General features: G+C 43.7%; 1 protein-coding gene and 2 pseudogenes across 2 annotated transcripts in view; 2 read left to right on the top strand and 1 right to left on the bottom strand.

Moving 5' to 3' along the window:
* Window positions 1-25,993, top strand: part of LOC110532571 (actin-like protein 6A) — a 758,238-nt gene that overhangs the window by 224,767 nt on the left and 507,478 nt on the right. The gene's annotated exons all lie outside the window — the stretch shown is intronic.
* On the top strand, window positions 1,309-8,635 carry LOC149985406 (protein ANKUB1-like; annotated as a pseudogene).
* Window positions 20,683-24,043, bottom strand: LOC149985405 (uncharacterized; annotated as a pseudogene).

Genomic DNA, 25,993 nt, shown 5'->3' with positions numbered 1-25,993 from the left:
ACATGGTTTCAAAGGTACAAATTCAACCTATTTTATAACAAGGTTTGGCTATGCTGAATTTAGTTTACAATGATGACATCATCCTGTGGTTGAAATTTCACCCTCAAAACAACAGTTAGGCCTATACCCCATTATATCCACTACACCCCTCCCCTCCACACACACACACTTTATATTTTACCAATATATATGCAGCCCACCAGCCCTAAAGCATGAACATGTTTTTTTGCTAGAAAATGTGGATTAAGAGAAGCAAAATGATCATTTTCGCTAGTTTCATCTAAATGGAAGGGCAACATGACATTGACAAACTTTGACATATCTGCTTTCACCAGGATTTAAAAACCCAGGCTTTCCTAAAATGTTTACCTCAGCCAGTCTAGAACCCAGGTGTGTCTACAAAACACATGTACTCCTCCATAAGGTTCATGGCTTGCCTATTGTTTTATCCCAGTACATGAGGGGCAACTGGATTCAGGATTAAACACAAGCAGTCTTTAAGGTATATCTTATTACAGTTTAGGCCTACCTTATTATTTTCTTCCATCTGGCAATATCATTTTAAGGAATGAAATCTGTTTTGTTGCTAGTATTATTAGTAACTGTAGGAAAATACAGCTGTAGAGTACAAGAATCAGCTACTTTCTGAAGGGAAGCCAAGCTCATAAGCAATTTAGAACCTACAGACAATTATGACAAAGTTGGAACGCATGAATGTGTCACAAACGCCTTGTGGTCACATGTTATTTTAGGGCGTGGCTCCGCATTCGTGACCGGTTCTCATATTTATTTTTCCCGGTATCCGTTAGTAGTGCTGGAATTTGCGATTAATACTTTTCTCATTCCGAAACCGGATTATATACAGACCGGTAGTTAAATGACAAAAAATATGATATTCGCAATGTCATTAAGCAACAAAAAAAATATCTACTACAATTTCGAAACATGATTTTGTCATCAGTTCAGTACCATTTGTTTGATTTTGTGGACCCACGACTAGACTTTATCCATGTTAGCTAGTTGCTAGCGATGCTAGTCAGCATAGGCTGCTACGTGATAAACAGTTCGCATTAGCGAATTAGCTACCTAGCTAGCCAGCCTAACAAGCTGTCAAATCCAATGGAAACCGATGCAACCCTGCTGCCAAATAAGGGCTAGCTCGGTGACCCGTGGTAACAGTGGGGTCCCCATGAGTTTCAAGGCTTTAATAAGTGCTATCGTGCAGAAAAAGCGAATAAAATACTGGTTGATGAGCTAGCTAAATTAGCTAGCAAGACGGGTATGACCGTTAACAGCGTGCATGCACAAATGCATGACGACACATTGTATCTCAGTGAAGCAGGCATGCAGAACGAGATCGCCCCACCAAGCCAGATAGTAGAGGGGTACAACAACGCCGGGACACAGAGGCATAGCTCATACAATTATATTTTGTTCCAGTCAATGACAATACATGTTGAAAAATAAATACCTGTGTCAAATATATGGCATCGCATGCTAGTGCAAAGATAGCTTGCATGGATTTTTAAAAAATCCGGTGACCACTAGATGTCCTCGTATATCCACATTTAGATCAACTGTACTTGATTTTTCATCAGTACTGTGAATGACAAGCCCACTGAATCTAGTTTAATAATCTTTATACTCAGCAGGTAGAGGCCTAGGTACTTCAAATCAGTGCTTAATTTGAGCAGGATCATGCCAGAACAGGATCCGGCACCGTTCCGTTCTGGACTGTTTTGTTCCGGAACCTATTTGGCCAAATCCGGTACCTCTCGTGCCATGAAAAATCATTTTTGCTATTTAACAATTATAATAAAAGCGATCAATGTTCATTCGAGTTGCCTCTGTAACAGGGTTAAATTGGTGATTCCCCTTGCCACTTTATTGTTAAGCCAATGGGTTTTTGGTTTGAGTTTGTCTTGCCTTCACCTACTCAACATGGCATCTTATTGGCTGGTTTGAAAAGCTGCTTACGAGGGGGGATGTTCCAGTTAAAATCGTCCCAGTGAACAAGCACCAAACCAGCGGTAAGTTGTTGGTTGCAAAGCACTGTACATCAAAAGTGATTTTTATACTTTCAGGTGATGATTTAAATGTTCAATTTATATCAAATTGTTTGTAAATGTTATTCGAACATCACACATAAGATGCAGCGGTTTTTGGAGAATATTTGTTGTGCATTTTGTTGTAGAGAATTCCCGCCAGTACTAGCTAGCAATTTACTGTGTCAAGTTACGGAAATACTGCTGTCTGTTGAGAAATAAATGAAATCATTCAGAATAGCCTAATACGTCATGAGAAACCCTATAATTTAGCTACAGAGGACCAATGGCCCTTTTTTTAAATAGCCTAGCTGCGGATTGTAGCCCAATAACAAAGAATAGCCTACAGTCGGGAACGCGAGGCAAATCTGTCAGTGAAAAAACAGCAGGCAGACAAAACAGGCCTTTTGCAATATTTCAAATACAATCGAGGGAAAACACAGGTTGAAAAGCAATGACTCTTGCTGAAAAGATAAGACTATGCTGTAGACTACCAAAATATTTGATCAACTCCCAAACATTGTTTTACAAAACGGAGAGAGGGAGAGATAGGCTTTTGACACGAGCGCATCGACAATCTCCAGCGAGTGAGCTGCGCATCATTGGGTGAGTCAGTGAAACTGGAAAGCATTTTTAGGACTAATTTCCTCCTCATATTGTAGCCTACTATATGTTTCTCCACAAACCTAGGCCTATATGCTATTGATGGATTCAAGACAAGGTCGTTTTTATTGATCTCAGATACTAAGTTTGTCAGTGTCAAAGTAGCCTGCCATTTCGATCATTTGTGCGGATTAAAAAAAAGATAATGCCAAAGTCTCCAGTCATGTAAAAGGATGTAGAATTGCACGAAATGCGGTTTTAAAAAGGCCAACACTTTCCCGGACCCTAGGCTACTAAAAATGTTCCCCATGTGTGCGTGCACCTTTTATAAGTGGCTCTACCCAAATGTGATGATATCAAATCAAATGTATTTATATAGCCCTTCGTACATCAGCTGATATCTCAAAGTGCTGTACAAAAACCCATTCTAAAACCCCAAACAGCAAGCAATGCAGGTGATGATATGTGTTCAATGCTCTATTATAAAAGGTGATATTTTTTCTCATGAGTTCTGGTACCACAGAACCCCCCCTCTAGCACCCACTCTTTGTTCTGGCACCTCCCAATTTACAAATTAAGCTCTGCTTCAAATATTTATTTTACAAGGCAAGTCAGTTAAGAACAAATTCTTATTTTCAATAAAGGCCTAGGAACAGTGGGTTAACTGCCCTATAGCAATAAGGCACCTCGGGCTTCCCGAGTAGCGCAGTGGTCTAAGGCAGTGGTCTAGCTGTGCCACTAGAGATCCTGGTTCAAGTCCAGGCTCTGTCGCAGCAGGCCGTGACTGGGAGACCCATGGGGTGGCGTACAATTGGCCCAGCATCATCCGGTTTAGTGGAGGGTTTGGCCGGCAGGGGTGTTCTTGTCCCATCACACACTAGTGACTCCTGTGGTGGGCCAAGCGCTGTGCACGCTGACACGGTCGACACGGCTGGTTAAGCAAGTGTCATGAAGCAGTGTGGCTTGGCTTGGCTGGTTTGTGTTTCGGAGGACGCACGGCTCTTGGCTCTCGCCTCTCCCAAGTCCATATGGGAGTTGTAGCAATGGGACAAGACTGTAACTACCAATTGGATACCACTAAATTGAAAAAAAAAAGAAGTCACATGATGAGTTTGTGGTATATGGCCAATATACCTCCGCGTTGCGGAGAACATGGTATATTGGCCATATATTGACCACACCGCCTTATTTCTTAATTGTACACAATTGGACACTTTTACAATTACAATTACAATTACAATTACCCTCCATTACGGCTCCATCAGTGTTGAGCCCTCTCACTCTGATCGTATGGGACACTCAATTACGGCTCCTTGTGTTTCCAATCTTCTTCCTCTGGCAGGATTACTTCCACGTGCAACTGTCAGACGACAAGCAGGTGAGGCACTTCCTGGAGCTGAGCTATGCTGGTGCCATCCTTCGGGACAGCTGGGTCCTGACAGACGTTGGCATCACCCCTAGCAGTGCCATCTGCTGCCTGCTGAAGGTACCAGCCGAACACCTAGCTGTTTCTACCCGTGCTTGAAAATGCATATCAAAGTGAGCTGGCTATTGCTTGAAACAGCTTCATACTATCATTAACATGAAGTGTTTCAGATATAGTGTGGTGATATATAGTATGGTTAAATAGTATGGTTAAATAGTATGGTTAAATAGTATGGTTAAATAGTATGGCTATATAGTATGATTATATAGTATCATTATATATATTATGGTGATAGAGTGTGGTAATATATAGTATGGTTATATAGTATGATTATATAGTATGGTTATATGGGGCGGCAGGGTAGCCTAGTGGTTAGAGCGGTGGACTAGTAACCGGAAGGTTGCAAGTTCAAATCCCTGAACAGACAAGGTACAAATCTGTCGTTCTGCCCCTGAACAGGCAGTTAACCCACTGTCATTGAAAATAAGAATTTGTTCTTAACTGACTTGCCTAAAGGTAAAATAAAATAGTTGTAGGTGACCAAATACTTATTTTCCACCATAATTTGCAAATAAATTCATTAAAAATCCTACAATGTGATTTTTCTGGATTTTTTTTTCTCATTTTGTCTGTCATAGTTGAAGTGTACCTATGATGAAAATTACAGGCCTCTCTCATCTTTTTAAGTGTAAGTGGGAGAACTTGCACAATTGGTGGCTGACTAAATACTTTTTTGCCCCACTGTATAGTGTGGTGGTATATAGTAAATTCACCCTGCTTGAGACTTAAAGTAATATTGCCCTTGCTCAACCAAGACCATGGTTATGGTAGAGTATTTGGTTAGTAAGGACACTGCTTTATACCGAGACCATGGTTATGGTAGAGTGATTGGTTAGTAAGAACACTGCTTCGTGAGTGTGAAGTGTTGTTGTACAGAGGTCCCTGGGTACATGTCCAGAGCCAGACAGGGACAGAACTCACTCTGTTCCACAAAGTTCTGTGGAAGATTTGCTAACAGAGGAGAGTGGTTATGTATCTAAGTACAAATGTAACCATCAGAATAATGTTTATTTGTGTTCCTTACTCCTTACTTACACATCCCATCATTGACATAGTCAAAGCCAGACCTTCTGTCTGTCTCTCCTTCTTGCTGGTTGACTAGAGTGGAAATCTATAGTATTGTATGGTTGACCTGGGATAGAGCTGAAATGTGGCCCGATGTAGTGTTGCCTTTGTACCAAACACCCTTACAGTCATAAACCTTTTCCCCATGTAATCGCCTCGACCTCAGTCTGGTGTTCGCTAACAGTATCTGAAGAGTCTGTATACCCAGTGGTGTATAGTACAGCAGAGTACAGCAGAGTACAGCAGAGTACAGTAGAGCACAGCAGACTACAGAGTACAGCAGAGTACAGCAGACTACAGAGTACAGCAGGCCGTATAGTAGGTGAAGAAGAGGCCCTTTGGGTTCATTGAAATACATATTCATAATATTTCTGTTAACAATGTAATCTGCACCCAGATTAGTCTTCAATTTAATTTTCACCCAGATTAGTCTTCAATTTAATTTTCACCCAGATTAGTGTTCAATTTAATTTTCACCCAGATTAGTGTTCAATGTGATAGAACAAAACTCAGTACAGCACATGAATTAGAAAATGTTGTTACAAGTTTGAGCCACGAGATGGTGGTAGATTATAAATTTAAATAGCATGGACCTTTGATTTGTCTCTGGATAGAAATTGCCCTTGGGCACAGATCTAGGATCAGTTTACTCTCACCAAATCCTAACCTTTACCATTAGCAGTAAAAACACAAACCAGACCTAAGATCAGTGCAAAGGAGCCACTTCATCTTACCCCTGTAATTATATGACTCCTAACTTATATATACTGAGTGTACCAAACATTAGAAACACCTTCCTAATATTGAGTTGCTGGGGCATGGACTCTACAAGGTGTTTGAAAGCGTTCCCCAGGGATGCTGGCCCATGTTGACTCCAATGCTTCCAACAGTTGTGCCAAGTTGGCTGGATGTTCTTTGGGTGGTGGACCATTCATGATACACACAGGAAACTGTTGAGTGTGAAAAACCCCAGCAGCATTGCAGTTCTTGACACAAACCGGTGCACCTGGCACCTACTACCCCGTTCAAAGGCACTTAAATATTTTGTCTTGCCCATTCACCCTCTGAATGGCACACATACACAATCTATGCCTCAATTGTCTCAAGGCTTAAAAATCCTTCTTTAACCTGTCCGCTCCCCTTCATCTACACTAAAGTGGATTTAACAAGTGACATCATTAAGGGTTCATAGCTTTCACCTGGATTCACCTGGTCAGTCTTTGTCATGGAAAGAACAGGTGTTCATAATGTTTTGTTTACTCGGTGTATAAACACAACATAGGTATTTATGTAAAACAAGTGAATTTACTGTATGTCCATGGTCTTATACTTCAGCGGGAGCCGGTGGTGCGTGTGTTCAGTGCCGTGACGGGGGAGACCCTCTCAGTCTTGGGCACTGTGTTTCTCCTGAGTACGTCTGTGGCCAGGCTCATGACCCTGGTGTCCCAGCAGTGTGTGCTTCCCGTCAGCTCCTTCAGACTGAGCTCTCCCGCCGGCCTGCAACTCTACGACTGCAACCGGCTGCACGACTACGCCATTGACCTGGGTATGGCCTTCCTTGTGCAGTAGATCAATGGTCCTCTGGCTCAACACCTTATGGATGTAACACAGAGACAAATGGACTGTATGGAACACATTCTTGGTTCATGGAAACCAGGAGGACAACCTGCATGTGTCTCTGTCTCCCAGGGGCTACTCTACGGTTAGACACCTGGGATGGGTGGGCGGAGTTCCTCAGAGGCTGCTTCCTGGGACACAGACTGACCGTCCAACGACACCTGTCTAGGGAGAGACCTGTGATGTCAGAATACACATCTACACACTGAACTGTATGATAGACTTACTATCAACAGTGATCGTACTGAACCTTTATATAGCTTACAATTATGGTACTGACCCTGTATATAGCTTACAATGATGGTACTGACCCTTTATATAGCTTACAATGATGGTACTGACCCTGTATATAGCTTACAATGATAGTACTGACCCTGTATATAGCTTACAATGATGGTACTGACCCTGTATATAGCTTACAATGATGGTACTGACCCTGTATATAGCTTACAATGATAGTACTGACCCTGTATATAGCTTACAATGATAGTACTGACCCTGTATATAGCTTACAATGATAGTACTGACCCTGTATATAGCTTACAATGATAGTACTGACCCTGTATATAGCTTACAATGATAGTACTGACCCTGTATATAGCTTATATTCTCGTGTTTTTTTCCTTCATATTATTTTTCTCTTACCCTGATATTTAATACTGCATTGTGGGAAAGAGCTTGCAAGTAAGCATTTTACTGTACTGTTTTATAACCCACTGTATCTTGTGAACTTGACAAAAAAAACTTGAAACGTGTTATAAATACATTGATTCTGTATTATTCCAGGTTCCAGCTCCGGGTGGCACTCTACATCGCTGCTTCTCTGGGCCACCTGGACCTGGCCGGCTGGCTGCTGGAGAGGGGGGTGCGTGTCATTAAGCCGGTGGGGGTTCACCCTTACCGTGAGTGGTGCCACCAGACGGCCCACCCCGACGTCGCCAAGGTTCCCGCTGTCGCCTCCATCAAGCGCGGCCAGCTCACCATCCTCAAACTCTTTATCGCCAGCAGCGTTCTGACCCTTGACCCTGGGGATCCCGACAGGCATGACCCCCTGAGGATCGCCCTCCAGTACGGCCACAGAGTGTGTGCGTCACCTGGCCACCAAGCTGTGCTCTGTGGTGGTCCTCCCAGGTATGGCCCTGCCCATGCGGACATACCTCCAGATAAAGGGCTGGGTGAGGCTGGGGCAGAGGAGGGCAGCATCCAGGCACTGCATGGGCCTCAACAGGGCTCCGTTCAGGACCAGGGTGGGCGACACGGTCCTGGTGGACGGCTTCACCCTCCCCAAGATGTCCTCCAAGCCCAGGAGGAGTGAGGCCAAGGCGGGTATCAGGGTGATGTCCACAGCCTCTCGACGTTTGACCCTCATCAACTGCCCATCTCATGTATCCTGCCTGCTCCGCGCCCTGGCATCCCAGGATAAACCTCTTCAACTACCGAAGCTACACCCTGTGGCCACGAGGGATGAAAGAGAGAAGAAGAGGGGATGTGGAGGGAAGGGATGTGAGGAGGATGAGAGTGGGGATCAGAACAGCAACCAATGGAGGAGCAGAGTCCCGCTCCCGCCCATTTCCAGAGACACCAATCTCAGACCTGTGTTTGCCTCGCCAAACTCCGCCCAGATACTCACCACCTCACTGGAGGCCTTTTCTCTCCCCTGCGACCGCACACCCAGAGAAAACGCCATATACTGTTTGGCCTTGGCCAGGTTAGTCCAAGTTTAAATGACAGCTACGGTGAATATGAATATTTCTCTGGAGGTTTCTTATGAAAGGTGTGAATACTGTCAGAAGAAGCCTCCTATAATCAGTGGTGGTGGGGGGGGGACACATGTAAAAGCTGTTTACACACTTTTTATTTTATTTTGTTCAAGCATTTACCCACCTTTTGTGGAAGATGCATTGAAAGTAGAGGGAGCGTTACTTCTTTAATCCTGAACGGCAATCAGCATTTACCAGTCAATGGTTTTACCACTACATCACTGCCTATGATATACCCTTATCCTCCCTGAATAGATTTCAGTACAAACAAATCATGAGCCAACCATCATGCTTAGAAGGTATATAGTCAAATCAACTCAAACTTTAATTTGTCACATGCGCTGAATACAACAAGTGTAGATCTTTCCGTGAAATACTTTACTTACAGGCCCTTAACAAACAGTGCAGTTCAAGAAGAGTTGAAGAGAATATTTACCCAATAAACTAAAGTAACAAATAATAAAACAGTTGAACTTGTCCGGTGGCCATTTGATTAATTGTTCAGCAGTGTTATGACTTGGGGTTAGAAGCTGTTATTGGTTTACCCTAACAAGTCCTGAAACAAATCATGAGCCAACTATCATGCTTAGAAGGTATATAGTGTCAGTCTTATTGGTTCACCCTAACAAGTTGTTTCAGTATGGGGAGAGGATAGGATGTAAGGGCGCTTCATTAATGTATTGAGGCCATTACATATACAGTATTTCACAATGCTAGGACACAGATTTGGTCTCCTAACCTTGTTCTGGTTGATTGACTCTCTAACAGTGCCTTCACACAGAGACCATGGTTGTAGCAGCTGAATGTAGCGCGGACTCTGTCCAAGAGGAGTGCTCAGCACATTGGGTAGACACCAGGATCCTGGTCATTAGACTGCTGAACAGCTTCCACCCCCAAGCCATTAGACTGCTGAACAGCTTCTACACCCAAGTCATTAGACTGCTGAACAGCTTCTACCCCCAAGCCATTAGACTGCTGAACAGCTTCTACCCCCAAGCCATTAGACTGCTGAACAGCTTCTACACCCAAGTCATTAGACTGCTGAACTTCTTCTACCCCCAAGTCATTAGACTGCTGAACAGCTTCTACACCCAAGTCATTAGACTGCTGAACAGCTTCTACCCCCAAGTCATTAGACTGCTGAACAGCTTCTACCCCCAAGTCATTAGACTGCTGAACAGCTTCTACACCCAAGTCATTAGACTGCTGAACTTCTTCTACCCCCAAGCCATAAGACTGCTGAACAGCTTCTACCCCCAAGTCATTAGACTGCTGAACAGCTTCTACACCCAAGTCATTAGACTGCTGAACTTCTTCTACCCCCAAGCCATAAGACTGCTGAACAGCTTCTACCCCCAAGTCATTAGACTGCTGAACAGCTTCTACCCCCAAGTCATTAGACTGCTGAACAGCTTCTACCCCCAAGTCATTAGACTGCTGAACAGCTTCTACCCCCAAGTCATTAGACTGCTGAACAGCTTCTACCCCCAAGTCATTAGACTGCTGAACAGCTTCTACCCCCAAGTCATTAGACTGCTGAACAGCTTCTACCCCCAAGTCATTAGACTGCTGAACAGCTTCTACCCCCAAGTCATTAGACTGCTGAACAGCTTCTACCCCCAAGTCATTAGACTGCTGAACAGCTTCTACCCCCAAGTCATTAGACTGCTGAACAGCTTTTACCCCTAAGTCATTAGACTGCTGAACAGCTTCTACCCCCAAGCCATCAGACTGCTGAACGTTAATTAAATGGCCACCTGCACTATTTGCATTGACCCCCTTGGTTATTGATGTATTTTTCTAATTGTTTTCCACTGACTCTCTTGAATTGGCTCGATGCACATTCACTACACTCTACCCACACATTCACTGACCGACTTTCACACTAGCTGCTGCTACTGTGTTTATTATCTATCCTGATTGCCTAGTCACTTTTACCCTTACCTACATGTACATACTGTATTACCTCGACTACCTCGCACCCATGCACATTGACTCGGTACTGGTACTCCTTGTATATAGCCTTGTTATTGTTATTGTGTTACTATTTAGAAAATATTTTCTTACTTTTTAACTCTGCATTGTTGGGAATGGGCTCGTAATAAAGCATCTCACAGTTGTTTTCGGTGTATGTGACCAATACGATTAGATTTTCATCTGAACAAATGAATGCTCTCGTTGTTATGAGGAATTTAATTAAATGATTTGGTTTTCCTTGAAGATTTGAATGGGCTGAGAAAGCCTTTCGTGATGGATCTAGACAATCTGGTGAAAAGGGAGGGTTTGCGACTCTTCTCTTCAAGTGGGAAGGACGATGCGATATCATAAATTCCCTCTGGAGAAAAGGAGCCATGAGATGTTGTCATCGTCTCTGCAACGAAAGACCATCCAGCATGCCATCAATTTAAACTTTTACTCATTTATCAGACACTCTTATCCAGAGAGACTTACAAGGAGCAATTAGGATTAAGTGCCTTGCTCAAGAGCACATTGACAGATTTTGCCTCGTGAACTCAGGGATTCTGAACCAGCAACCTATCGGTTACTGGCCCAACCTCTTAACCCACTAGGCTACCACCCAGCCCACAGTACAGTATGTCATAGGTAACAACTCAGAGGAGTACAATGTCTTTCCAAATGAATTAGTGGAATGGTAAAGGGATAATGTCTCAGTCTTGACTGAGCAGCAGCCTAAACAGCAGCAGGGCTTACCTGTAAAGTACACAGTAGGGGAAATGTTCTGAGGCTGGTACTCCAGAGACTCTTGAGGACAGAGGTTCTTACTAACTTTCTTGGAACCCTGGTTGGTGGGAAAAGGCACATGTAAACAAACGGAAAATATCGATATCTTCAAGTACAGCATATCAATTGCAAAGAAGCAGTGCAATGCCATGACACAAAGAATCATATATCTCATAAAAGGTCAACAGCAGTGTTATTCATGAAAGATGTATGTGTACTATACCTTTGTATTGAAGGTGAGGACCTGCTCTCCAGTACTGCTGATGGTATCCCTTTCCAAATCAAACACGCCTTCTACAATGTCACTGGTGGCTGTAGCTCCCTTCAGTAACCACGAGCACAACCGTTCCTTGATTTTAACTGGCGGCTTTATTCTGTAGTTTTAGTCAGAATTATCACCTTCCGTGAGAACTATAAAGTAAATAAAAAATACAGTTAAGCACACTCTTACAACCTTATCTTACGAGTGACTTATTAGCTTGGTATAACTCTGAAGTGCTTACATACATAACACTTTAACCGGCGTTATAAAGGGTTCAGATTAAACACATGAATAAAGGAAAAAATACCTCATTGGCTGCTTATTACAGAAGGGAGGAAAAACAAACTTCACACTTATTATTCCTGGTGTGAATTCACACTTCATCCTAACATACACTCTTCAACCTTTATGAAATGAAAACTTAGCTAGGGGATTGCCTTCCCTCCAAAAGTGTGTTGCTACAATAAGGATCCCCGTTACAACAGTATTAGCTACGTAGTTCCGCTTGTATTATAATTTTCCCCCGCACAGCGGACACGTAAACAATTCAAACGAAAGACAACGACATAACCTGTAAGTCTAACTGTCAGTTACACTCCCACCAATCACCGGTGATTTCTGTGAAAGGGGTCTGCAGGTTTCTTGATCGGCTTCCAGGAGGGTGACTGTCTTATAGATGGGCCTCTCCAGATAGGTGGGTTTTGGTGATGCGTTTACCTCTCATCTAGGGTTGAGTCGCTGATCAGTAACTTGAATCTTCTCACCCAGCCATCCTGTCCCGGGTACACTTCTGTAACCTTTGCCAATTTCCACTGGTTGCGTAGTGCAGTATCATCTTGCAAGATGACAATGTCATTAATCCTTGCGTTTCTTCTGTCTTTACTCCATTTCTGTCTGTGTTGGAGGTTTAGGAGGTACTCTTTCTTCCACCTTGTCCAGAATTCATTGGCTAAGAATTGTACTCTGCGCCATCTCTTGCGGAGATAAAGATCTTCCTTGATGAACTGTCCAGGTGGCGGTAAGATAACTGTGGACTTCATTGTTAAGATGTGATTTGGCGTGAGAGGTTCTGGACCTAATGGATCATTCAGATATTCCGTAGTTAGGGGCCTACTATTTATTTCATAGAGAAAGGTATGCAGAGAAGCGGTGTCGAGTCGTCCGTCTGACTGATCAAGAGTGGATGTTAAGACACTTCGTATCGTGGGGATTTGCCTTTCCCAAACACCACCCATGTGACTTGAAGACGGGGTGTTCATGATAAACTCGCATCCAAGTTCCTTCAGTCGTGTTTGATCCATTTCTTTCAGGGCGTCCACAAACTCGCGTCTTGCGCCAATGAAGTTGCTGCCTTGATCACATCTGATTTGACAAACATTACCACGTATGGCAATGAATGAACGCAGGGAATTGATTAAAGCGTTGGTGGTTAAGTCGTCAAGCATTTCAATGTGAACTGCTCGGGAGCCCATGCAAGTGAGTAGGAGCCCATAACGCTTTAACTCTCTTCTTCCGTCCTTGGCATAGAAGGGTCCAAAGCAGTCCATCCCGCAGTATGTGAAGGGAGGCGCGGTCTCCATGCGTTCCTTCGGAAGATCTGCCATCCTTTGCCCTTCTGTACATCTTCTGAATTTCCTGCATTTCACACATTTGTAGATGTGAGAGGAAACTGCATTGCTGCATCCTAGGATCCATATACCGTTGGATCGCAGCTCATTGATTGTCATTCCACATCCTTGGTGTCGTACTCTTTCATGATAGTGCTTGACGAGCAGCACTGACAAGTGGCTATCTCTTGGCAGGATTGCGGGATGCTTCACATGGGAATGAAGAGTTGCATGAGCCAAGCGACCTCCCACCCTGAGGATACCTTGCTCATCCAGAAATGGACTCAATTTATGCAACTTGCTTGCTTTATCTTTGTTCTTGATGTCTTTCTGGTGCCTAAGGTTGTGTATCTCATGGGAGAAGGCTGCTTCTTGAACCATCTTTATAATGGTGAGCTCTGCCTCTCTCCTTTCTTCTATGCTTGTAGCTTTACTGGACCTCAATTTTAAGCCTATGGCTTCCTTGACACGTCGTTTGAGCCTGGCAATAGCTTTTACCACTCTTGCCCAGTCTGAGAACTTATGAAGGTGATCTAGTAATGATCTTTCTTCCTTTGCTTGGGTATCATGGACCAGAGATTTCAGCTCTGGATCATTGTCTAAGAACTCTTCCCCCTTGACTTGTCCTTTGGGAAGTTCTTCATGCCAAAGAAAGTCTGGACCTGTGAACCAGTTGGAAGCCATGAGCTGTTCTGATGTGAGACCTCTGGAAGCATGATCCGCAGGATTCTCTTCAGAGGTCACATATCTCCATTGTTCGGGATCTGTGCTTTGCTTAATGCGTTGAATACGGTTAGCTACAAAGACGTGGAATCTTCTGGCTTCATTGTTGATGTAGCCAAGAACTACCTTTGAGTCTGTCCAGAAGTATTCCTGTAGACCTTGTATCTCTAGCTCCTTTTTGAGCATGTCACTTGTTCGAACAGCTACCACCGCTGCTGAAAGTTCCAGTCGTGGTATGGTCGTAACCTAAACTCTCGACTTCCCCATAACTAGGGAGCAATGAACTTCTCCTGCGGTGCTGATTGTTCTGAGGTATGAGCACTCTCCATAACCTGAGGGACTAGCGTCGGAGAAGTGATGGAGCTCATAACTCTGCACCTCCTTGAAACTTGATGGCAAGTAGCTTTGTTGGATCCTTACTTCAGACAAGTTTTGTAGACCTTGGAGCCAGAATTCCCACTGGGAACGTAGGTCATCTGGAAGGGGGTCATCCCAGTCGATTTTGTCACGACACATCCGCTGCAAGATCTGCTTCCCCGCCAGGACAAAGGGTGCCACAAACCCAAGCGGATCATATACAGAGGCTACTGTAGACAACACTCCTCTTTTTGTGAGTGGGCGTTCCTTGACAACTACTCTAAACTGGAACTCGTCTGATGCGACACACCATAGTACACCAAGCGCTCTCTCTATGTGTGGTTCACCCAGTGCCATATCCAGGTCTTTGGCACCCTTGGCACGTTCTTCCTTGGGAATTGTGGCTATAACTTCCTTGCTGTTAGAGATAAACTTGTGCAACCGAAGTTTGCCGATACTGCAAAGCTCTCTTGCTTCTTTCACCAGCTGGGCCGCTTCAGCTTCAGACGATACGCTCGTCAACCCATCATCAACATAAAAGTTCCTTTCTATGAACTGGATAGACTTCTCGCTGAAGCTTCCTCGTCCTTCGGCAGCAAGATGTTTGAGACCATAGTTGGCGCAACCAAGAGATGAAGCTGCGCCGAACAAGTGGACCTTCATACGATACACTGAGGGTTGAGACTCTAGATCTCCGTTCTCCCACCAAAGGAACCGTAGATAATCTTGGTCTTCTGCTTTCACATGAAACTGGTGGAACATGCGCTCTACGTCACACATGATTGCAACTGGACCCATACGAAAACGACAAAGGACGCCCAGCAATGTGTTTGTCAACTCTGGACCGGTAAGGAGATGATTATTCAAGGACGTCTCTCGAATCTTAGCTGAGCAGTCAAAGACTATCTTCCCAGGCTTTTGTGGGTGATAAACCCCATGGTGCGGGATGTACCATGCTGGGTGCTTGTTAATTTCCTCTTTAGAGACCTTCTCAGCATATCCACAAGCTATAGTCTCTTCCATGAATGCTGTTTAGTCCTTGTAGTACTGCTTGTCTCTCCTTAGCCTCCTTTCCAGGCACCTGAGTCGGTGAACTGCACATGTTTTATTGTTCGGCAGATTGGGTCTTTCTTCCTTAAACGGCAGCGGCATCTCATAATGTCCATTGTCCTTACGTCTGATGCCCTCTTTCATTTTCTTCAGGAACCAGATATCCTCTTGAGATATGAGGTCCTCTTCTGCAGCTCTCTCGTTGAAGTCAGATTCAAGCGTCTTGATAATGTCCAGTGTTGTGATTACTTCTCTTACACGTGTTCTACAAACATAGTGTACTTGATTTGTGAGGTTGGAAGAAGATTGAAGGCTTGGCATCACCTGTCTAACGATAACCCGATGACTCACTCCAATAGGGTCGCCATAGTCGATACATGGATTTCCATAGCCGACTATGCTCCAGCCAAGATCTGTTCTCTGAGCAAAAGGCTGATTTCCCTTACCAGACACAATTTCTCTTGGAAGGAGAGCCTGGGAGCAGTTGTAGCCAATTAAGAGACCGGCATCACAGCTCTGTTGAGGAGCAATCTCCTCTGCAATGTGTTCAAGATGAGACCATGCTCAAACCAGACAGCTTCTGGCAGGGCACAATGGTATTCATTGAAGCCAGAGTTTCAGTTGGACTGGCTCCTTCCTTGTATTGAGAGCCTTTGTTGTCTCTTCAAGGATAAAAGTGGTGTCGCTCTGGGTGTCAAGAAGTGCATACACAAGAACTTCACGATCTGGCTCACTTGTGGTTGACACCCATACTGTAATGATTGTGAAGTTTTGAACTCTCGCTGACACCCCTGTGTAGAGCCACTTCCTGGTTCAAACTGTGCAAGTGAGGCACACTCTTACTAGCTTGCCTCAAGTCCTGGCTTGCCAAACCAAGGTACTCCTTAGTCCCAAGATGTCCAGAGTCCTCTGTCATTCTGCTCAGCATGTCTGACCTCCGCTGGTGAATGATGAAGTCCTTTAATGTCTTCTTAATATTGTTATATAAACTAGTGGTAGCAGACCAGATCCTGCTCTGTAGCTTTTGTGCATTTTCCTGGAGGTCAGGTTCTCTCTCCTCTACTTCTGCAGGTTGCGCAGAGCTCTGCAGGTCTTCCACAAATGTTTCAATGATGCCAAAGGCCGCAGAATCCGCACAAATATCAAAGATAAACCCCATGGTGCGGGATGTACCATGCTGGGTGCTTGTTAATTTCCTCTTTAGAGACCTTCTCAGCATATCCACAAGCTATAGTCTCTTCCATGAATGCTGTTTAGTCCTTGTAGTACTGCTTGTCTCTCCTTAGCCTCCTTTCCAGGCACCTGAGTCGGTGAACTGCACATGTTTTATTGTTCGGCAGATTGGGTCTTTCTTCCTTAAACGGCAGCGGCATCTCATAATGTCCATTGTCCTTACGTCTGATGCCCTCTTTCATTTTCTTCAGGAACCAGATATCCTCTTGAGATATGAGGTCCTCTTCTGCAGCTCTCTCGTTGAAGTCAGATTCAAGCGTCTTGATAATGTCCAGTGTTGTGATTACTTCTCTTACACGTGTTCTACAAACATAGTGTACTTGATTTGTGAGGTTGGAAGAAGATTGAAGGCTTGGCATCACCTGTCTAACGATAACCCGATGACTCACTCCAATAGGGTCGCCATAGTCGATACATGGATTTCCATAGCCGACTATGCTCCAGCCAAGATCTGTTCTCTGAGCAAAAGGCTGATTTCCCTTACCAGACACAATTTCTCTTGGAAGGAGAGCCTGGGAGCAGTTGTAGCCAATTAAGAGACCGGCATCACAGCTCTGTTGAGGAGCAATCTCCTCTGCAATGTGTTCAAGATGAGACCATGCTCAAACCAGACAGCTTCTGGCAGGGCACAATGGTATTCATTGAAGCCAGAGTTTCAGTTGGACTGGCTCCTTCCTTGTATTGAGAGCCTTTGTTGTCTCTTCAAGGATAAAAGTGGTGTCGCTCTGGGTGTCAAGAAGTGCATACACAAGAACTTCACGATCTGGCTCACTTGTGGTTGACACCCATACTGTAATGATTGTGGAGGTGTGAGTGTTGTTAATGTCCCTTACGACTCTGTTAGATATGGCCTCACTTGACGCTCTTGTCCCCTTATCTTGTGGGATCTTCCTATCCCTTAACCTTTCCTTAGTACGATCTTCGTGCAGGCAGGATGGATGCCTCCTCTGACACGTGTCGCAGGTGTTCCTGTTATCGCAATCTTTTGAGCGATGCCCAGGCCTTAAACAGCCAAAGCACAATTTATTCTCTTGAACAAACTTCTGTCGCTCTGCGGTGGGCTTGTCCATGAACTTCCAGCATTTGTGGAGACTGTGACCTGACTTCTCACAGAAGACACAACTAGTAACAGTATCTTTCTCATCAGAGTTAGTTGCTAATACCCTTGCTCCGGGGCTTTGAATCCTTGGCGTCTTAGGTTTTCCATCTTCGCTTGGTTTCAAAGCATGAAGGGATGTCACAGGATTGCAAGCGATCTTTGCTTCTCTCGTGAGAAACTTCACAAACTGACTGAAGCTTGGAAAGATCTCAGTTTCTTCTAAGATGTCTATGACCTTTCTATTCCATCTTGAAGTTAGCCAATCTGGAAGTTTAGCGAGGATCTTTTGGTTTTCATTACAGTCATTAAGCACCTCCAGGCCCTTATTCTGAGACATAGCAGCCTCACAGCTGCGAAGAAAGTCTACAAGGTCTCTAAGTTCAAGACTGTCCTTGGATCCTATCTTAGGCCATGCATTGAGCTTATCTCTGAAGGACTTGGCGATGAGGAATTTGTTTCCGTACCTTTCTTCAAGAATGGTCCATGCAGCATAGTAGGCTGACTCTGTTCCTAACATAAAGTAACTTTCGATGGCTTTCTTGGCAGCCCCACCAAATTATTTTCTCAAGTAATATATCTTCTCAGTTGCTGGTATGTTCTTCCTGTCTATCAGACTCTGAAAAGAGACCTTCCAGTCAGTGAACGAGAGTGGTTCTCCATTGAATGTTACTGGTTCTGGTATGGGGAGGCGGCTTTCACTGATTGATTCCGCTAGTAACCTGAACATGGTCTTGGTGCCATCTTCTTGCTGTGTGCTTGTCACAACATGTTGTGGTGAGAGACTGTGAAATGAGCCACTTCTGTGCATGACTTCTTTCACATATTTGCAGTTAGAGAGTAGTTCTCTCTTCTCGTCCTCTGAGTTTTCATCTTGCTCATACACTTGCATTCGCGCCTTGGCAGCATTTCGTTTCTTGAGCACTTCTAGGCGCTCTAACTCTCTACGCTTGTCTTCTAGCGTCCTTCGTCTGGCAGCATTTTCTACCTCTAACTTGACTCGCAGCCTAGCTTCTTCTAAGCTGCGTTTCACAGCCTCAGCTTCTTGCTCCGCTGTCCTCTTCTTATCTTCATCTTCGAGTCTCTGAAGCTCTTCTAGTTGGCGTTCTTGCTTAACCATTACTTCTAAAGCTGCTTGGTTAGCAGCAACTTCCGCTGCAGCCTCTTGTCTCTTGACAGATGACACGCTTGAGCGTCTGGAGTTGACCTTTGAGTTGCTTTGAGACTGGGAGGAAGCACTTGAGGGCTGATAGTTGAGACTTGACTTATGTGAGAGTTCGGACATGCACAAGGAATTGCTGTCCTTCCAGTGCAACTCTATCTGGTTACTTTGACCTTCTTCCCTGCCTTTTAAATGACACCTTACAGTCTTGATAATAGACATTGTAACTGCTTCACAAGTATCAACTCTGCGTCGTATATCGTTGTCGGGAATGTCGATTTGACGCAAATTTACATAGACAAGGTTTTTGCTCTGCAGAGGTATGGCTAATCTTGTTTAAGAGGTCTTCTAGTAGGTCTTCAGAGCAACAGCCTGTCAGTGACAGTTTTGCTTCCTTTACCAGAGCCTTCCACTTCTCATAGCTGACCCTGAAACGATGTTCGAGCTGTCTCCACCTTTCGTCGCGCAATTCTCTGCCCTTTTCAGTTAACCTGCGGACCCTCTCACCTTTTCGTGGCTCTTGTTGTGCTATCTCATTAGCAGCCTCTGTATCATCATTCACTGGCCGAAGTGACTCCACACCAGTCTGGGCCTCTTCCTGCTGTTCTGTTTGTTCTGATGAAGGCTCGAAGTTTGCGAGGTGTTGCTGCAGCTGCTCAACTTGACCCACCCCATCTCTATCACCTTTAGTGAAACTACCTCTTTCTGACATTCTAAATCAAGTCAAATCAATTCTAGTTAAGGTTTGGATAAGTGAGCAGGTAATTTATACTCTAACTGTAATTTAAACCTTAGTACGTGGTATAAACATGTATAATGCTTGTAACAAAGGCTTGAACAAACACCTTACCAAACAATTACACTATTAACTTACAGGTGAAAATAGAATTAATAGGTGTACGCTGACCCTTAATGTTTGTAACTATATATATATTTTTAGTAAGTATCAAATAATATTTTTCAATAATACACATACCAACGATACATTAAGATAGAAAGAGCAAATGCATAATACCAGAGTCTTTATGAAATAGACAACTATCTCCAGTCCTTACGAATTGTAATCTTAAAGTCTCTTATTAGCTGTTCACAAGGCTAGGACCACCTTCAAACACCTTGACATGTACTTGCGTGTCCGACTTTCCTGTTAGTCTTGACCTTATGTTTCCTCACGGTGCTTCCTTATGTGGAGATTTTCTTCTTAGTTTGCCGGTAGGTGCAAAACTCTTATCTGGCAGATGACAGGGTCTACCAGGATTTGGGAATCTTGTAGACGTTTTACAGATGGATGAGATTCTTCTTTCTCTCTTGCTCGTGAAGAGCATTGAGTTCTCACTGTAGCTCCCTTCAGTAACCACGAGCACAACCGTTCCTTGATTTTAACTGGCGGCTTTATTCTGTAGTTTTAGTCAGAATTATCACCTTCCGTGAGAACTATAAAGTAAATGAAAAATACAGTTAAGCACACTCTTACAACCTTATCTTACGAGTGACTTATTAGCTTGGTATAACTCTGAAGTGCTTACATACATAACAGTTTAACCGGCGTTATAACGGGTTCAGATTAAACACACAAAAATACCTCATTGGCTGCTTATTACAGAAGGGAGGAAATCAAACTTCACACTTATTATTCCTGGCGTGAATTCACACTTCATCCTAACATACACTCTTCAACCTTTATGAACTACACCCGATGACATGAAAACTTAGCTACCGCAGCGCAGGATTGCCTTCCCTCCAAAAGTGTGTTGCTACAATAAGGATCCCCGTTACAACAGTATTAGCTACGTAGTTCCACTTGTATTATCATTTCCCCCGCACTGCGGCCACGTAAACAATTCAAACGAAAGACAACGACATAACCTGTAAGTCTAACTGTCAGTTACAGTGGCCACGCTGGTAGCGGACTCAAAATAACATTTAGCAGTGGCTTTGGTGATCATTTGAAGAATGACCATGCAAGTAGAAGTATTTGGATCGTTCTGGACTGAAACATCAAAGTTTATATTTTCATACTCATCTGACCACTGTCTCAGGAAGCCCTTCACTGTCTCTTCAGCAAATATCTGGAGAAGCTGAGAGGAGAGCTCCTTGGATATGGCACATTGTTCATTTCATCATTTCAGCCGCCTTGAAAGAATGGAGTCTGAAGCACTTTTGGCTGCTGCCCATGTTAAGACCTGTGGAGTGCTGTGGCTGTCCTGAAGGGCTATCACTTTATCCACCAATTCATGACTGAAAATGTGGATGGTCCAAGTGGAAATGATTTTTCTCAATTTCCTAACAGCAGATCGGAGGTCGTCAAGATGAGAACCAACTTTTCCATCTTCCTGTGTGTTCTCAACACTTTCCACCATAATGTCCACTACCACCCCAGCAGCTTGCCTGACTTTGTCCACAAAGGTTACAGGAAGTAAGTCATCAGTGTGAAAGAAGTCCTCAATGATTGTGTTTCTAACAATGGGAAAGTCAATCTGAGCAGGAAACTCAGTGGGGATGGGAGTCCCGGGTAAAGCAAAGTGCCATTTCGACTGCCTTAATTTTGAAGTAGGTGTTAGAGAGATGGAGGAGCGTGAAGAAGAGGTATTTCTTGTATTTTGGCTGTCAGCACTTCTACAACGGATCGTGTCAATATCCTCCAGCATGGATCCTGAGAGCTTAGTGGTTTTAGGTAGTAATTTGTGCGGAATGTCCACACAGGCATCGTTTCCACCAGGTGTAACACTGCTCTGGTTGACCTCAAGATGGCCGAGACTTGCTCTTTGTGATGCAGGACTGCTTTGATATGTAAAGATTTGGATTGAACCAAGTGTTGTGTCTGATCTTTGAAGATCTTTTCTGAGAAACTCTGTAATCTTACTTTGCAGACTGTAGTAGATGTTACGAGCAACAGACCAGATTCTTTTCTCAGAAACCTGTCCAGTGGTGAGCAGGGAGGTTCCAGATACCATGTCAGATGATTGGGTGGTCTGGGTGAGCTCCTGCTGGTCTTTCACCATGGTTTGTATAATATCAGTAGATGTGGTGGATGTAGATACAGACTGGAGGTACTTATCTGTTGTACCTTCCTCCACAATGTTAAATGATCTAGAGAGGACCTCACTCACTCCTTTCTCAGCTTTGGTTTGGAACTCATGACTAGAGAGTTTTTGGAGGCTCTTTGTTAAAAGACTGTGGGAAGATGCAATGCCTTTGGAGGCAGCCGTGCTACAATCTAGACTTACTGGAGATGTTCGCTCAGGAGAACCTTGGAGACGTTCAAACATGTCTTCACATGGTGTTGGGGACCTTGACAAGGAGATGTCCTTCAGCTAAGACAGAACACCACCTACCAACATGTTGACCTCAAGGGACATATCAGATATTTTCTTTCCTACAGTGGAAAAGCAAGGTGCATTTGATGTCTGATCCTCGCATGAGGTCAAGATTGTTGAAATTACCTCTTTGGTACTATTGGTCAGTAGAGCCTCGTCTGTTTCAGTCCAGAGAAGTTTTGAACTCTCGCTGACACCCCTGTGTAGAGCCACTTCCTGGTTCAAACTGTGCAAGTGAGGCACACTCTTACTAGCTTGCCTCAAGTCCTGGCTTGCCAAACCAAGGTACTCCTTAGTCCCAAGATGTCCAGAGTCCTCTGTCATTCTGCTCAGCATGTCTGACCTCCGCTGGTGAATGATGAAGTCCTTTAATGTCTTCTTAATATTGTTATATAAACTAGTGGTAGCAGACCAGATCCTGCTCTGTAGCTTTTGTGCATTTTCCTGGAGGTCAGGTTCTCTCTCCTCTACTTCTGCAGGTTGCGCAGAGCTCTGCAGGTCTTCCACAAATGTTTCAATGATGCCAAAGGCCGCAGAATCCGCACAAATATCCTTTGACCATGTGTACTGGTTTTGAATGGAACAAGACCTGGATGCTACAGAATAAGCAGGCTTTGCACTAGTTAAGCTACTGGTGGACTTTTTAACTAGGAACTCACTCACTGCTTGAGTGGCATTTCTCTTAAATTCCTCACTTGAGAGTTTTCTAATACAATCTAACAGACTGGTCAAAGAAGCTGTGGCCTTACTTCTGCTGTCCTCAATTTGACAGGGGAACTCACATACTATTGGTGATGGGGACCTGGAATGGGAGATATCCCCAAGCTGAGCCAGAACAACCTCTACAAATTTCTCTCTCTCAATAGAGAAGTCTGATCCTTTTTCTCCAACAGTGTACAGGGCGTTCTCCTTTGACATCTCAGTGTTGTACAAGACCAGAAGCTCTGAGAGGACTTCTTTGGTGCAAGTTGTCAGAAGGAGCTTGCTTTCTTCTGACTCAGTTTGTGCCCAAAGGAGTTTTGAGCTCTCACTTAGGCCTCTTTGTAAAGTAACTGCACCAGTGGACTCTGGCAACTGAGGCTCACTCTTACTGGGCCTATATTTCATGTCTAAGCAAGGAAGTGGAACTGTCTCCTTAAACTCAGCATTTGTGATGTTATCATCAGATGTGACAATGCTCTTTAAGGCACATCGCTGAAGCTTGTCGAAATAATCTTTCAAGTTGTTTTGGACGCTGTGGTAAATGTGAACAGCAGCAGACCAGGCACTCTTCTGTTGGGGACTCTCTTCAGATTCAGCCAAGGACTTCATATCTGACACGAAAGTCTTAACAACTACTGACGCTGCTGAGCCCACTGGGTGAATTGACTCTGTCTTTACAATGCCAGACAATGTTTGACCTGACACAGCACCTGTTAACTCAGACTGAATGACTGAACTAGGAAAGCTCAAACTACTGACTTTTTTTGGCAAGAACTCCACTCACTGCTTGTATTGCTGATGTTTGAAACTCCCGGCTGGAGAGTTTTTGGATGCTCTTAGACGTGCAGGAGGAACCAGATTCACTAATATTGTAGCTGCTCTCGTATTTCCTTATCAGGGCATCAAGATCTTCAATGAAGCCAACATGCGATGCCAAAAACGTGATCTTGTCCTTCAGATCTTCCAGCAAATTCTGTTGGTTCTCGTCAACAAAAGCCACCATTGTGTCAGAGATGGTGGTCATGACTTGCCCTGTTAGACTCTTGCTCTCTTGGTCAACTTTTTCAAGTTTAGCAGCCAGCTCTCTCACCATGCTCTCAGTCACCTTGGTCTGTGAGTCTCCCCTTACCGGTGTCACTAGAGAGGTTTGACTTGCGGAGGCACTCTTAACGACCACTGATAAGGTCGACTTGACATCTTTAGCCAACTCTGCCATTACAGCAGGGGTTAGCATCATAGAGCCTGCACTTCCAGATGGAGAATTGGACATGCATGCAAGTTTGGAGAGAGAACCTTGCAGGCTGTCCTGCACACAGGTGACGAGGGTGTCCTCTGAGACACCTAAGAGGACTTGTAGCGTCTCAGAGTTGGTTGTTTTCTTCTGCACATCAGACAGAGAGGTTAGAGTCCTTGGGAAAAAAACTGCAGAAATCATCAAAGTCAAACAAATAATATGTAAGGCTGTGATGCACATTCAGTGTGTCAAATACATCTGCACCATTGAAAACAATGAGGAAAACGCTGCTGTTTCTCTGAGAAAAAACCTTAGTGTGATGTCAGCCTAACTGCTTAATTTCTAAAGCCCAATACAATGTATTTTGTATAAGTCATTTGTATTGAAACTGGCCTGTAGATATCTATCTATCCTGGCAATATCTATCCTCTACAAAAATCCAAATTGCTATAAACTTCAAATACTGTAACTTCTAATAACTTCAAGGACAATCATAAATACAAGGCAGTTTGAAGAAATGTTAAAGGGAAATTTCTAAATGTTTCAACTTCATATTCATCATCTCCAGCACCACCCCAACATCAGCATATGTGGAAAAACGGGCATTTCTATGTTTTGTAGTAAAAAAGAAAGAGGAAGATAAGTGTTTTCTATGACATCATCAACCAATTAGTAGGCAATGCCTACTCATAATTGGTTAAAATCACACGATGCACACTGATGATGTCATTAGAATCTAGAGCTGAGCATTTAACCAACATTTTTGTAATTTTTCGTTTTTTAAACAACTAATTGACCGACGTTGGCTCAATTATTTGAATTCCATATAGTTAATTTTTTTATTCTGTGAGCTCGATGCTCAGTTTCTGTAGAGATAAATCAGATCAAGCACGAACTATGCAATGTAGTAGGGAGTTGTAGTTTCCAACAGGCCAATATTCTACATAGTTTAGCACAGAAAATACGGCAATTAATTCCCATAATCCATTGCACGCCCACTTGCTTGTCCACTCTGTGTGGAGCAGATACGGAAACCTCATTGACTGAGACGGAGAGACGAGAGAATGCATGAGAGAGATAAAAAGCAGTTGCGTTGCGAGGATTCTCTACCTGGAAATACATGATCTAAGTGATTGACAGTTGGTGTTCAGCGGTCATAAAAGTAGGTCTTATTTACTTAGAAGAACTACTAAAATAGTGATTTTGTCAGACAGGATAAGCAGCAGCTCTATAGAGATGAGTTGATGACTTGGAATGAAATAATAAAGTCATCAAATAAATATTTTATATGAGAAAGTAAATGATGGTTGATAAGTCATAAACAGTAATGGACAGTCACTACCATCATGGGACTTTTATTCATTGTTTTATTATGTGTTGTTACAGCATTCAACACACATAATCCATAGTGCATTCAATGTCTAAAAAAAGTATTGAAATCCAAAACCGTGATTATTTTTTAAATATTTGAATCGAAACCAAACCAACCTCAAAAAGCACTAATTTCTCAGCACTATTGGAAACAGTTACGTCCCTCTGTATTTTTTTTACTACAAAGAATGGAAATGTGTAATTTTCACATATGGTGATGCTGGAGATGAATATGAAGTTGTTAAATTTCCCTTTAAGAACATACCTCATGGCCCCCTTGGGCAGGTAGCTTCCACTGCCCAGACTGCCCTTAGTCAGGTAAATCTCCTTGAACTTAAGTTGTGATTCCTGTTCTTCTTCCTCTTCCTGCTCCATACAGTTGGAGGAAGGGTAGGGAGTCGGGATGCAAAAGCTATTGTAAGACTTTCGACTGCCTGGCCTCTTAGGTACACCAGCCTCAGTAAATCTCACGCGGGACTTGGTGTTAGTCTTATCGTCTAACAGACTGGTGAGTGACGCTGTGAGAGATCTCTGTGACAATGGAGAGGAGGCAGCATCTTG

This window comes from Oncorhynchus mykiss, chromosome 1 (genome assembly GCF_057628025.1).
Source record: "Oncorhynchus mykiss isolate SJ-2025 chromosome 1, ASM5762802v1, whole genome shotgun sequence".
Lineage (NCBI taxonomy): Eukaryota > Metazoa > Chordata > Actinopteri > Salmoniformes > Salmonidae > Oncorhynchus > Oncorhynchus mykiss.
This window is presented reverse-complemented; position numbering and strand designations above follow the sequence as displayed.